The following is a 13,880-nucleotide window of genomic DNA, read 5'->3' on the forward strand; positions in this document are numbered from 1 at the left end:
ACAGCGGCGTTCAAAGCCCAGCTCTGTTTGTTCCTCAATGTTCCACCTAATGGAAGTTTCTTTCTCTCCATCAACTTGGGCTAGGGGTCAAGTGGTTAATGAGGGTCTCCAGGGCAATCTGGAGGATGATAGACTTCAGTGTAAAATGTCTAGCCCAGGGCTTGGCTCCTGATGCCCGGTAAAAAGTCATGAATATTGTTGGCCATATGAAGGAAAATTCCAGAATGTGCCCATTCTATTTGATCTGGCAGATACATAACCTATTCAGAAGCCTGCTCTAGGCATGAACAATGGCGAGCCGATGCTGGATGGCGGTGAGAGGCTGACAGGCAGAGCTGCATTCTCCGACTTCCATTGCAGACTCTCAAGGCGTGTCTCCAGCATGGCCAGGAGCAGAGCTGAGGTGTAGCGGGTCTGACGCTACAGGCTCAGAATATCACCTGTCTTCTTTGAGTCCTAGCCACCACCTGGAAAACGGACAAGCGATGCACTGTTTACCCAGCATTCCTGACTAGTCCTGCGATCTAGAGAAAAGCACTAGTCCTGCGATCAGGTCAACCCTGCAGGACACTGGAGCTACCTTTTCATTCTCTTAAGTCGATGACCTTGCTAATTATTCTAGTTGCTCCTTAATGACCTCTGACCCAAAGCAACACATTAGGAGGCACAATGCTTCACACAACATACAAATGAACCAAAACCACTTTTGCTTTGTGCAGAAATAGATCTATCATGCAATTTGTTACCAAAAAAATATTTCAGATCTGAGCTAGGCATCACATATTTCCTTAAAATCCACAACGCATGTGGCAATCTTCATCTCATGAAGACAAATCCATGCTAGTGTGGATGTGTATTATTTTTTGGTCTTAATGATGCTGGTCTACCCTGTCCATCACAAGGCTTTTGTGTGTCTCTGTGGTCATCGCCCATATCCTGGGTCCATCTGTGCACGCTCTGGGGTAGGACTTGTGTTTGAAAGTTTCTATGACCCCGGTGTATGTGGTTTCCGCTATGACCCATCGTTTTACGGCCTTAATAAAATAAGAAAATTACAATGGAGGGTTTTCCAAAACTGATGGCAGTACGTTTTGTTCCGCCTGACCCTTCCTTTGTGTTGTCATGGTTACAGTCACCAAAAAATAAAATACAAATCCAGCAGACTGAAACAGCCCGCAGGCACCATTCACCCTGACCTCTGCTTTCCTGGTGCGTCCCTTGTGATGTGGGCTCCAGCGTGACTCATTCTATAGGCAGGCGAAAAGAGCTTTTGTGAGCTTTTGGTACAAGTGCAAGCTTCCAGGGGCTCCACCCTTGAAGCTACTCCCCCAGCCTGGACGAGCCCAGCTTGCTTTATTTATGCTGGCAAACCAGATGGCAGTCCTCGGTCCATTTGTTGGCACCAAGGCTCTTTGAGCATCATTTAACATTTTAGACTAATGAGACTTGGGCTCACCTCACTGACTGTCAGCACTTTGAGACCATGACCCGTACCTGCTGGATCTCCCCTTGGATGCTGGCATCCCAGGTTTTGCAGAGCAGACATGTGATTCTTCCCCACCCCACTGGTTTTCTCTTGCTGGTTTCTGTGGTGGCGAGCAATAAGTAGCAGTGGAGGCTCTGAGTCATTGATCCTGGCTGAAAGGTTGGTCTCCATCCCACTGCTGCCTTTGGACCTCTGAAGGTCTTTTTTGCAGACACCTGGAGGGAAGATTCTGTGTCTGGGTGTCCTCGTGATGCCCCAGGTCCCTCCAGGTGGCCACGTGTGCAACATATCAACCTGGGTCCTCAGTGTTTCCGTGCCGAGCCTCTGCCCCTGGGCCACCATTGTCTGAGGGGACTTTCCAGGGCTTTGTTACAACAGGCAGGTTTTTCTTGGTTGGTGCTTTATTGCCTCTACTTGGACCAACTCATGAGGGTTTTAGAGGCTCATAAACGTTCAGGAATCTGCAATCAGCACATGCTTGCAATTGTGATGATGGGATCCTGAAGTCAAAATCAAAACCACTCATTTTCCCTCCTTATGTGCATGGCCCAGGCTCCACACTGTGTGTGTGCCAACGGCCATGGGGCACTTGCCTCATACCCATGCCTGCCTTCTTCGTGTGTCTTTGGCTCAATGTGTATTCATGAATATCTAACTACTCCTCCCCCAACAAGTTAAACTTCACAATAAGAGGATCGGACAAAACATTTTTTAATGTAATTACTTCTGAATCTTCTGACTTTAAATGGACATCTCGTCATGTCTAAATACTTGCTCAACATTCTCAATCCACCATCAAGAAAAAAGCTTCCAATGGAATAGCACCAAAGTGGGGAACTTTCAATCTTCTTCTCTTTTGTTTTGTTTTTTTTTTTTTTAAGATTTTATTTATTTATTTGACAGAGAGAGATCACAAGCAGGCAGAGAGGCAGGCAGAGAGAGAGGAAGGGAAGCAGGCTCCCTGCTGAGCAGAGAGCCCGATGCGGGACTCGATCCCAGAACCCTGAGATCATGACCCGAGCCGAAGGCAGCGGCCCAACCCACTGAGCCACCCAGGCGCCCCTCAATCTTCTTCTCTTGTTAAAGGAGATACATCACCCTTCGTCCCTGAGATCCAAATTTTTTTTTGATATTGATATTTATTTTTTATTTTCAATTCAATGAGCCAACATATAGCACAGCATTAGTGTCAGACGTAGTGTTTCACCATTTGTCAGTTGCATATAACACCCAGGGCTCATCCCACCATGTTCTCTCCCTAATACCCATCACTCTGTCACCCCATCCTGGCTCCCACCTCCCCTCCAGCAACCGTCAGTTTGTTTCCTTGAATTCAGAGTCTCTCATGGTTTTTCTCCCTCTTTGATGAGTTGCTATAGTTCTTCTTTTCCATGCATTCACCAAATCTTAAAAACCCTTCCTCTCTGATATTTCTCAACTTTCTTTTCTTCTATTTTTGCTCACATCACTGTAAACTAAACCTTCATTTATCCTTTTTTTTTTTTTAAGATTTTATTTATTTATTTGACAGATGGAGCAAGAGACCACAAGCAGGGGAGGCAGCAGAGGCAGAGGGAGAAGCAGACTCCCCACTGAGCAGGGGGCCTGATGCGGGGCTTGATCCTAGGACCCTGGGACCATGACTTGAGCTGAAGGCAGATGCCCAACTGAGTGAGCCACCAGGTTCCCCAAAACTTTTGTTAATTCTAAACCAAAGTATGAAAATTGCCTCCTAATTAATTTTAACAGAAGCCCAGTTAATTTTTCTCAATGGGAATCAATCCAACTCTCCATCCCCTGTAATTAATTAAAAAAAAATTCCTTATTCCTATGGTAGTGGCCTAAAACAAGCAAAGTGGAAAAGCTTGCAACCCTTCCATGTTGACTATCCAATTCATTTCAGTATGGAACAGACTTCACAGCATAGTGCAAGGTACGTCTCCGGTGTTCTCTGGTACCCACACTCCATGAAATCCACATTCAAGCTAACTTGAACCACTGCCTAGTTCCCAAGACACCAGGCCTCTGCATCCCTGTGTCTTCCTCAAACAAATTTTCTGCCAGAGAAGCTTTCCTTCCATTTATGTTTGAGCAAATCTTAACCATCTGTGAGTCACCCTTTTCCTAAGATCCCTTTTCTCTCCAAATGTATTCCCCATGTACAACTCTCCCAACCAATCATGTTAATGAGTGTTTAGTAGGAGGTCTACTTGGTCACTGGGGACACTGGGATATCTTCCTTATCTTCTCCATGAAATAGTGAATTGTTATCAACATCAGGTGTTCAGTAAATATGAGGAGATGTGAATGAATGAAACGGGTGTATGGAACAATGTTGAATCATCCTGTCTGTCTAGCTTAGGAGCTCCATGCAAGATGGACTAACCTTGGGATAAACATTTGACCTCCCTTAGGAACCCATGCAAGATGGAATAGCCTTGGAATAAAAGTTTGATCTCAAAAGGAAACTCACTTTGTAAACATATCAGGTTGATGTTCATCAGACATTAAAACACCTAAAAGAATAAAAATGGCGCCTTCATCACATAAACCCTCCATAAAGTAAAACAGGTTGCTACCTTGAGTTGCTTACAAACACAAGACAGAGTCCAGGAAAGAAAACAAACAAACAAACAAATCCATGTTTCCAAGATCCTAAATATGCAGACCATGCAGAATTTCAGTGAGAAGTGAAAGAACATGAATTTTTCCAAGTTATGCTCTTATTTTGTTCCTTTTTCTACCCATGTGGAACTCATTCATTGTCTTTTCTGTAGAGCACTCTGGTACACAGAGGGAATGACTTCTGTGGAAACCAAAAGAGTCAGGCTGGGTGGTAAGCTGATTTCTGAGGAGGTAAGTGTGTAGACCTTCAACAAAAAGAATCTTTAGAGAGAGATGGTGGTTTGCAAGGATCTCCTGTGAATTCCACCATCAACGTTCCACCCCATCTATCCCTTCGGTTTCAGATTTTGCTCAAAGTTGCAAAACTTGATTCATCCATTCTGTGGTTTAGACATGCTTACTGAAGTAGCTTCTGTTTATTGTGGTAAGTGGCTTAAAAAAAAGGCAGGGGAGGGTCTTCTCTGTATTCGATGTATATAATTCCAGGCAGGAAAGAGTTGTTTATGTATTTATGGAGTGGACTGAAAGTCCTGAAAAGTGACAAGGTCCAAGGTGATGCATCATTTCCTCAGGGAAATCTGGGAGCTCCTGGTCTGACTACATATGTGTGTTACAAACTCTGAAAGTATCTCCTTTATATGACTTATTGCAGCCGTGTGCATTAGCTGATTACCATTGAATCTTTACCTCATTATTCACATTTTTATCTTTTGTCCCCTTGTCTGTATGTGGAATTTCATCAAAAGATATTTACTGAATAAATAAATGCATGAATGAGATATCTTTCATAAAAGTAATGGGCTAAGAAAACCAGCTCTCTGGTTTCTCCAAGACAACACACATGCTCTGATTTGTAGTGTTTGCCCATTCCCATGGTGTAAATCCTCCACTGTGGTTGATTTCAAGCGACCCATGGCTGAACAGACAGCTCGCAGAATTCCTAGATGCTTGATCATTGGCTTCTCAGAGCCAAGATGAGCCTCTCTGGTGCACAACTCATTCCCAGTGATGTGAATGAGGTCTTTGATTTATTCAACACCCTTCTCAACCAAAGAACACACTTCAAAAGTCAGAATCAGAAATATCATTCTTAAATGTGGTGAACATTTGCTTCAGGCTGCCTGATGTAGATTTTCATGAGTAGAAATGCCCCTGATTGTTTTTGGAGCATCTGGCAGAACCGGAACCAGACTTAGAACCAGAGGTGTGAGGGTGACCTAGGAAAATCTGCTCTATAGACCTTTTCCTTCTGCAAGAATCAGAAATGTTGCCAACCATTACTTTGGAACTTATAGCCAGTAGCGTGAAACAAGGAAAATAAATAAGAACTATGACTATGGAGAAAAGCATAAACTCAAAGTGTTCACAGGCAATATCATCTTTTAAATAGCTTAGCTTAAAATGATGCTGATTAAAAAAAAAAACAAAAAACCCTCCATAAGAAAATTTAGCAAGTGTGTTTGAGAATTCTATGCAGGAAAGAATGGACCATTTCTGATACAGAAAGATGCTTATAAACAGAGGCACAACTGATGACCAGCTTATGACATTACATGGGAAGACACATGTACAAGACGTATGTCAATATATAGCACATAATGATATATGTAAAAAAAATATTTTTAGAACTTCGCAAAAAAAAAAAAAAAAACCCCTCAGGCATTTAAGACATTCTGGTTGAAATCTTAATGATTTTTGTCATGAATTTTTTTAAAAAAAATTATTTGACAGAGAGGGGGATCACAAGTAGGCAAATAAGCAGGCAGGGGGCAGGCTCCCCCCTGAGCAGAGAGCCCGATGCAGAGCTCGATTCCAGGACCCTAAGATCATGACCTGAGCTGAAGGCAGAGGCTTAACCCACTGAGCTGCCCAGCACCCTTGTCATGAAATTTTTAAATAAAATTTATCTCAAGGTAAAGATAGATAAGAGTAACCATGATAATAGGAAAAAGATTAAGAAACTTCCACTGTGGCGTTAAAATGTATTATAAAATACTCTACAACAGACCAGAGGAAACAAACGTAAGGCAGTTTCTATCCCTGGGGAAATGCTAAATTAATATGTGGCCTTAGAATAATTGGTTTAATATTCAGTCCAAGAAAAGTTAGACTTTCACCTTATAGCACAGAGTCAAGTAGGTTCCAAATGTTTCATGTTTTAACATTTAAAAAGGAAAAAATATTATAAAAGCAGGTAGGGGACTATCTGGTCTCAGAATGAAGAAAGGTTTTCTAAACAGAAGGGGGGAACCGGGGAAACATGAGAGACGCAGCTACCAGCAATTTTAAAAACTTGTGTACTTCGGAAAAAAACGGAAAACCAAAAACAAAAACTGCAGTTCTACAAACAAATTTGACAGGAAAAGGATGAATAAGAAAATGTCACCACATATTGGTACAAAATACTGCCAGGACACTGACGCCTGTTGGAGCATTTGTTATATTTAGGATGTGCTAATGCCTTGTTATGTAAATTCTTCTTGTTACTAAAAAAAAAAAAAAAATAAGTCTAAACAGCTCAACAGAAATATGGGGACAGGCTAATAAATGCTTCCTTTATGAAACTGCCAAGTTCAGTCTTTTGTTAATTAATGTGCTTGACGATAGAAAGGACATATTTCTTTTCTAAGTACCAAATGAGGGGCTGTTAATATGATCGCAAGTCTTGGGCATAAAGTCGTTTGGTCCCATGCCAGCGTGGAGAAAATGGAAATTGGAAAGCCTTTGGCCAGAACCTCAGATGCCTTCTCCTTGTCTACTGTAGCAATCGTACATCCCAGGACTTTGGACATGAATGGAAGATTCTTGGCAGAGATGGCCAAGAAAATATGAAATGATCCAGATGTCCACCAACTCAGGATGAAAGAGTGTATGGTGTATCCGTGCAGTGAGATTTTAGTCCCATTAATGACACCGGAGTAAGAGAATCATAGATTGTTATGGAAAGTAGGTGGACTTTAAATCACATGGTTTGGCACATAAATAGAACTGATACACACACACACACACACACACACACACACACACACACACACACATATATATTTTGGCATATACACTTACCCATATTTGAGGACTTTCAGTGTATTTTGAGTAATGTGATCATGAATAATGTTTATTTTTTTCCCTTTTTCCTGTATTGCTCTATCTCATCTATAACATTTACACTACAAAGTCGAGGCTGTACAAAAAGTCACTGCAGTACAGACCTTACGTGTGAAAACAGTAGAAATGTGGTCTTTCTCTCCCAAGTTCCTCCTGGCCGATTCCTTCTGGCCCTCTAACAACCTGGCCACATGGTGGGTGGCCTTCTGTTCACTTTTCTCGTTTCTGCTGGAAGGCTGTCAAGAAAGATTATTTTCCCCCACTTGAGATGTACTAAATCCAGTATTTTCTGTAGGAAAAAAAATGTCCTCTTTTCTTTTTCTTATTTTTATTATTGGTTTAAATCCTGGCTTAAGAAAAGTCTCATTTTCCAGAATCAACTATGAGAAAAATGAAACGGCAGTGGGTACCAATCCTGTCCTCTGAAAATTGTGTTTTTAATCTTCCTTTTACTATTTATTTAAAATAGACCTCAACCTCCTCCCATCATCCAGAAAGAAAAATAGAAAGAAAATTTTAAAAAGCTTTTAACCAGATCTATTTTTATAAGCATTCAGAGCCAGATTCTGAGGGAATATCATAACTTCCACCATCTCATCCACGGTACCGTTGAATTATTTGGACATATTGCACAAAAGTTTATACAACATAAAATAATAAAAGGGAATTTGTGATTCTTTACGTTATATGTGAAACCCCTTCAAGATTTTGTTTGTTTGCTTTTTATTATTGTTTTAAAATTCACATGGCCAGACATTAATGGAAAAGAGCCCGTTTCTTTTTTTTTTTTCTCCTTTTTTTTTTTTTTCCTTTCCCAAAGCAGCCTGTCTACATTTTCTTTTTCATAACAGAAATGTTGAATTCAGTTTTCACTAGCAACACATTGTGCTGCTCTCAAGGCACTTTATGGCTTTAAAAAAAAAAAAAAAAAACGAAAACATACTTTTCTCTTTCTGTTTCTTAAACGATCAAGGGAGAAGCCCTCAGCATCTGGACGTTTTGACTAGAGCATTGTAGGAAAATTTAATACGGGGCACCTGGGTGACTCAGTCAGTTAAGGGTCTGCCTTCAGCTCAGGTCATGATCCCAGGGTCTTGGGATCAAGCCCCACATCGGGTTTACCTGTGCATTGGAGATCTGGCTTCTCCCTCTTTGTGCTGCTGCTCCCTTGCTCATGTAGGCTCTCTTTTTCTCTCTCTGTCAATAAATAAATTTTAAAAAATCTTTTAAAAAAGAAAATTTTAATATATGCCATGTTTAAACATCCACCTGCAATTTTTGACCTGGACTGCAGGCAATCTTTCTGGGACTCACAGAGGAGAGAAATGTGGGATTCCCCCCTCCCACCAGGAGTTCCTTGATCTAGAAGAAATCCTAAATGCTTAAAGTCCTACCATACATTTTAGATTACAGCCTGTAACAGAGTTTGAAAACCATGACTCATGTTTGCACTTGAGTTATCCTATCTACCTGTCAAAAGGATCATAATACCGGTAAAAGTCAGAGTAGCTGGTTTTTCCGCATTTCCATAGAAAGGTCTTTCCAAGTATCAGCTCATTTAAACATGGTGGTGTTTTTATGGTTCATGAGCTAATGTGGGGCTATGCCGGGGGTAAAATAAATGGTTTCATCTCTTTTGTGGGACCCTCCTATGGGTAGAATATACCCCAGGTTTGCAGAGGCATAAACCTAATAAGTATGGATCTCTGCTTTCAAGATGGAAATGGTTCTCAAGACCTATGGTGGCCATGAGACGAAGGATTTCAGAAGACAGGAGTACAACAGAACCTGCATGTTAGCCCATGCCATTTTCTAGATTTGTCTTATCATCTCTATTGCATCATTTCAGTCTGAAAAGGAAACACCTGATTGGTGAGAATTGGTCACATGATTGGATCTGGAGGCAAGGAAGTCTGGAAAAGGTGGTGTATCCGTTCTTCACCAGCTTAGACTGAAAGGAGACCTCTGATTGGTGAGAATTAGTCCCATGACTGGATCAGGAGGCAAGGGAGTCTGGGAAAGGCAGTGTATCCTTTCTTCGTCATCGGTTGAACCTGGAAGGGAGACATATCATTGGTGAGAATTTATGGTATGACCCCATTTGGATGCAAGGGAGTCTGGGAAATGTGGTCCATCCTTTCTTCATCAGCTTAAACTGAAAGGAGACACCCGATTGGTGAGAATTAGTCACGTGACTGGATCTGGCGGCAAGGGAGTCTGGGAAAAGTGGTGTATCCTTTCTTCTTCATTATCTTAGGCTGAGAGTGGGTCTTCATCATTGGTGAGAGTGGGTCACATGCCCCTATCTGGAGGCAAGGAAGCCTGGGAAATGTAGTCTGTGCCTGGAAATGGCACCTCACCAACAATATGCAATTGCAATATGACTGCGGATGCTTGACGCTTCAGAGATAGCTAATTACCTTCGTGGTCATGGAAATCACGTTTTTTTTTTTTTTTTTTAAGATTTTGTTTATTTATTTGACAGAGATCACAAGTAGGCAGAGAGAAAGGAGGGGAAGCAGGCTCCCTACTGAGCAGAGAGGCCGATGCGGGCTTGATCTCAGGACTCTGGGATCATGACCTGAGATGAAGGCAGAGGCTCAACCCACTGAGCCATCCAGGCGCTCCTGGAAATCACATTCTCATGGACGTCTTAACAAGGGAAGGGACTCAGAGACTAGGAACTGTGAGATAGATTCAGATCCAGGCTATCATCTGTGGTAGGGCTGCTTTTTAAAAATGCCTTTTATGTACCAAAATGGGAATGCCATTCAACAGATGAAAGGTTAAAGAAGATGTGGTCCATATATGCAATGGAATATTATGCAGCCATCAGAAAGGACGAATACCCAACTTCTGCTTCAGCATGGATGGAACTGGAGGAGATGATGCTGAGTGAAATCAGTCAAGCAGAGAGAGTCAATTATCATATGGTTTCCCTTATTTGTGGAGCATAAGGAATAGCATGGAGGACATTAGGAGAAAGGAGAGATGCAGGGGTAGACATCAGAGGAGGAGAAGAACCATGAGAGACTATGGACTCTGGGAAACAAACAGAGAATTTTAGAAGAGAGAGGGGTGGAGGGATGGGTCAGCCTGGTGATGGGTATTAAGGAGAACACACACTGCGTGGAGCCCTGGGTGTTATACACAAACAATGAATCATGGAACATGACATCAAAAACTAATGATATACTGCATGGTAACTAACATAACACAGTTCAAAAAAAAAAAAAAAAAAGAAAGAAAAAGAAAAGAAAATGGGAGTGACATACCAAATAAAATATCACCAAGATTTTTTTTTTTTTTTTAATTCATGTTTTCGGGATTGAAAATTTTTACCGAGTGAGGCATTCCCTCCTCTGTGTGACTTTTGAAATTACCCAACTCTGCACTTGGTATCCCATCTCTTCATTTCTTCATCTCTTAATATGTATTCTAAGAGAAAAAAAAGACTTATAAAATAAGAATGACTGAACCTATATTAAGATGTGAGAAAGGGACTGGATACCATTCAGGATTGTGGCATTTTATTTTGGCTTTTCACAGATACATAACACTTACCTGGCCAGATGAAGTACAGTCAGTGTGGCAAAGGGTCATGAAAGCTCAGGTATGATATTTTAGGAGCTGCTAGGGCATAGTGCACCCACTGTGAGATTTATGTGGACATTTTGGGTAGTAAAAGATTTAGCAGGAAATTTAAGATTTGATTTAATCATCTGTTAAAATACGAGTCTTTGAATCTTGAATCCCAATATAGCCATACATATATAATTTTATATTGATTTGTATATATGTTGTACATGTATATATTATATCCTCTATCTGGCCATCTACCTACCTCTCTCTCTCTCTCTCCTGCTTTTTTATTTTTTTAAAGATTTTATTTATTTATTTGACAGAGAGAGAGAGATCACAAGTAGCAGAGAGGCAGGCACAGAGAGCGGGGGGAGTAGGTTCTTCGCTGAGCAGGGAGCCTGATGCGGGCCTCGATCCCAGGACCCTGAGATCATGACCTGAGCGGAAGGCAGAGGCTTAACCCAGGCTCTCTCCTGCTTTTTTGTTTGCATACCTTCACTGCTTTGCTCTCACATCTCAATGTGTTTCTGATAGTCTAGACCAGGACTGGACTTTCTTTTTACACAATCAAAAGGTGTCATAGAGTTTCTAAAACAAACAAAAATGTATATTTATCTTTCAGATGATTGACACTACCCTAATATGTGGTAGGCACAGCTGCAGGATTTTTGTTTTAAATAGGAGTTTTGACCATTGTCCCATGATCTGCATGTTATCTCAGTGGTTTTCCTAATAATCCTATAAAATGAGTGATGTCATTGTCATCTAAAGGACAAAGAAACAGAAGCTCAGGTAGATTCCACCTAGGTTCTCATAGCTGATAAGGGACAGAACCTAAATTCATGCCCACCTCTCATTGATTCAAAGCCTTGTTTGTCCTGCTCTATTTTAATAAGCCTCATGGTTGAGCCAAGTCCAACCTAGTACATAGCTTACTTCTGTTCTGGTTCTGGTTCTGCTACATGGTTCTGGGTGGCCAGGTCACAGCCAAAGTTGCATGATGTGGGAGCGGACTATATCATCACTAAGAACTCTTCCTCAGAATTCAAGTCTTCCAACAGCGTTTGTGAAGCCTAAATTGAATATAGTGTGTGAACATGCTTTGAAAACCACAGCTAGTTTAAAATCTTTGGAAATAAAAGCACCAAGTATGGAAATAACAATGCATACCAAGTACGTTCAGTGGGTAAGTCTCTGTTCTAAGCACAGTATTTTCTACCTTAACAATGACCCTATAATGGTTAGGGTTAGGGTTAGGGTTAGGGTTAGGGTTGTTAAGGGTTTGTTTTGAGCTTCCTCTTTCTCTCAAGTCTGGAAACAGAAGCACAGAAGCTAAAACAATTTAACTTAAATAAATAATGAGGTTCGAATGTTTATACGCGGAGGACACACCCTGCAACTTGGTGGAAACGATCATATTAGATCACCCCACAGAGCGTTAAACCATAAGGAAATGCACGGTGCGCTGTGGTATATATTCACTGCACAAAATCCTGGGCTGTGGTATAAATTTTCCAGACCACCTGTTGCCTCTTAGCACTAAACCTGCCACTTGATGATCTCAAACCTTGACATAGACTATAGTCACAGGGGCTTCTCCCTCAAAGACTCTCGTTTAATTGGTTAAAGATATGGGTTGGTGTGTTGAGTTGATCGATGGTCCCACAAAAGATATATCCGCTTCCTAGACCCTGAAACCTACAAATCAATCTTATTTAGGAAAATAATCTTTGGAGACATAATTAGGTAAAACATTTCTACATGAGTTCATCCTTGATTAGCCAAGCGGACCCTGAATGCAATGGCAGGTCTCTTTATAAAAGACAGAAGAGGAGACACAAGCACAAAGAAGAAGCCATGTGAGGACAGAGGCAGAGGTGGGGGGAATGCGGCCACAAGCCCAGCCATGCCTGGAGTCCCAGAAACTGGAGGAGGCAGGAAGGAGCCTCTCTGGAGCCTGTGGAGGGTGCATGGCCTTGTCCCGCCTGGATCTTCCTGGTCTTGCCCCGCCTGGATCTCAGCAGCCCTGCCCCGCCTGGATCTCAGTCATCTGGTCCCCAGAACTGGGAGAGCATAAATTTCAATCCTTCTAAGCATCCTCCCAAATTTGTGTTGATCTGTTACGGCAGCCCCAGAAAATGATCACACCAGGACGTGAGGAATTTTTAATCCCCCCCAGGTGACCCCAACACAAAGTCAAAGAGGAGACCTACTGGCTTCTTAAGATATAACAAGGTTAACTGTTAAGAAGGCTGAACAGCCAGACATTTGGGATGTAGTCAAAATGACGTTGGGCTTTCCTTTCCAGAAATATCAGCTCCTCCTGGACTCCAGAAACTCCCACACCACCCGTCTGTTGTTCGGTCTTACTCAATAAAAGTGGAGGAAAGGCCCCCATGGGATGCAGCATCCTGTGGTCTGGATTTGGTCTGGTTTTAGTGGTCAGAGGGAGGCCTCCCTCCCCACATCTAGACTCCAGTCCTGCTTCCCTGGCATGAGAGCTGCATATGCCATTAGAAACCTAATATTAAAGAGAATTACCTGGGTTGGATTTTGTTTTCCAGTGGAACCCTGAGAGCAATCAAAGGTGGACGACTGAGGCTACTGAGGGTTTTGTTTCAGTGCACAGATTTACGAGCCCATATACTAGATGTGAGAAGTTGTGGAGGGCAGGGGTGGGGAGAGATGCACTCTAAGTTACTATATTATCTACAGATCATAATAGAACCATGAGCGATTCCAATTAATGATCTGGAATCACACACATCCCCTTTCTGGGCAAACTGATTTAAGTGCGTTTGCTCCTGGGGGACCAGTCCTTGTCTCCTACCCATCTCATTCTGCCCCACCACCCATCTTATGACTTCTCAGTCATAAAGATGTCCCTTACTCTTCCATCTGATGTGGCCTTTGAGTCCCCTAGAATCTGAAAGCTCTCTGAACCCCCTGTGATGATTCTGTATGTTTCAGGCTTGGAGTAAGCAGATTTGTACAGTTGTTTTACAACATTTGACAAGACATTGAGTGCAGAGGACCAAATGCCTCTTCATGCCATCCTATCTTGCCTACAGCAGGACATGAC

The sequence above is a fragment of the Mustela lutreola genome, chromosome X (genome assembly GCF_030435805.1).
Source record: "Mustela lutreola isolate mMusLut2 chromosome X, mMusLut2.pri, whole genome shotgun sequence".
In the NCBI taxonomy this organism is placed as follows: Eukaryota; Metazoa; Chordata; class Mammalia; order Carnivora; family Mustelidae; genus Mustela; species Mustela lutreola.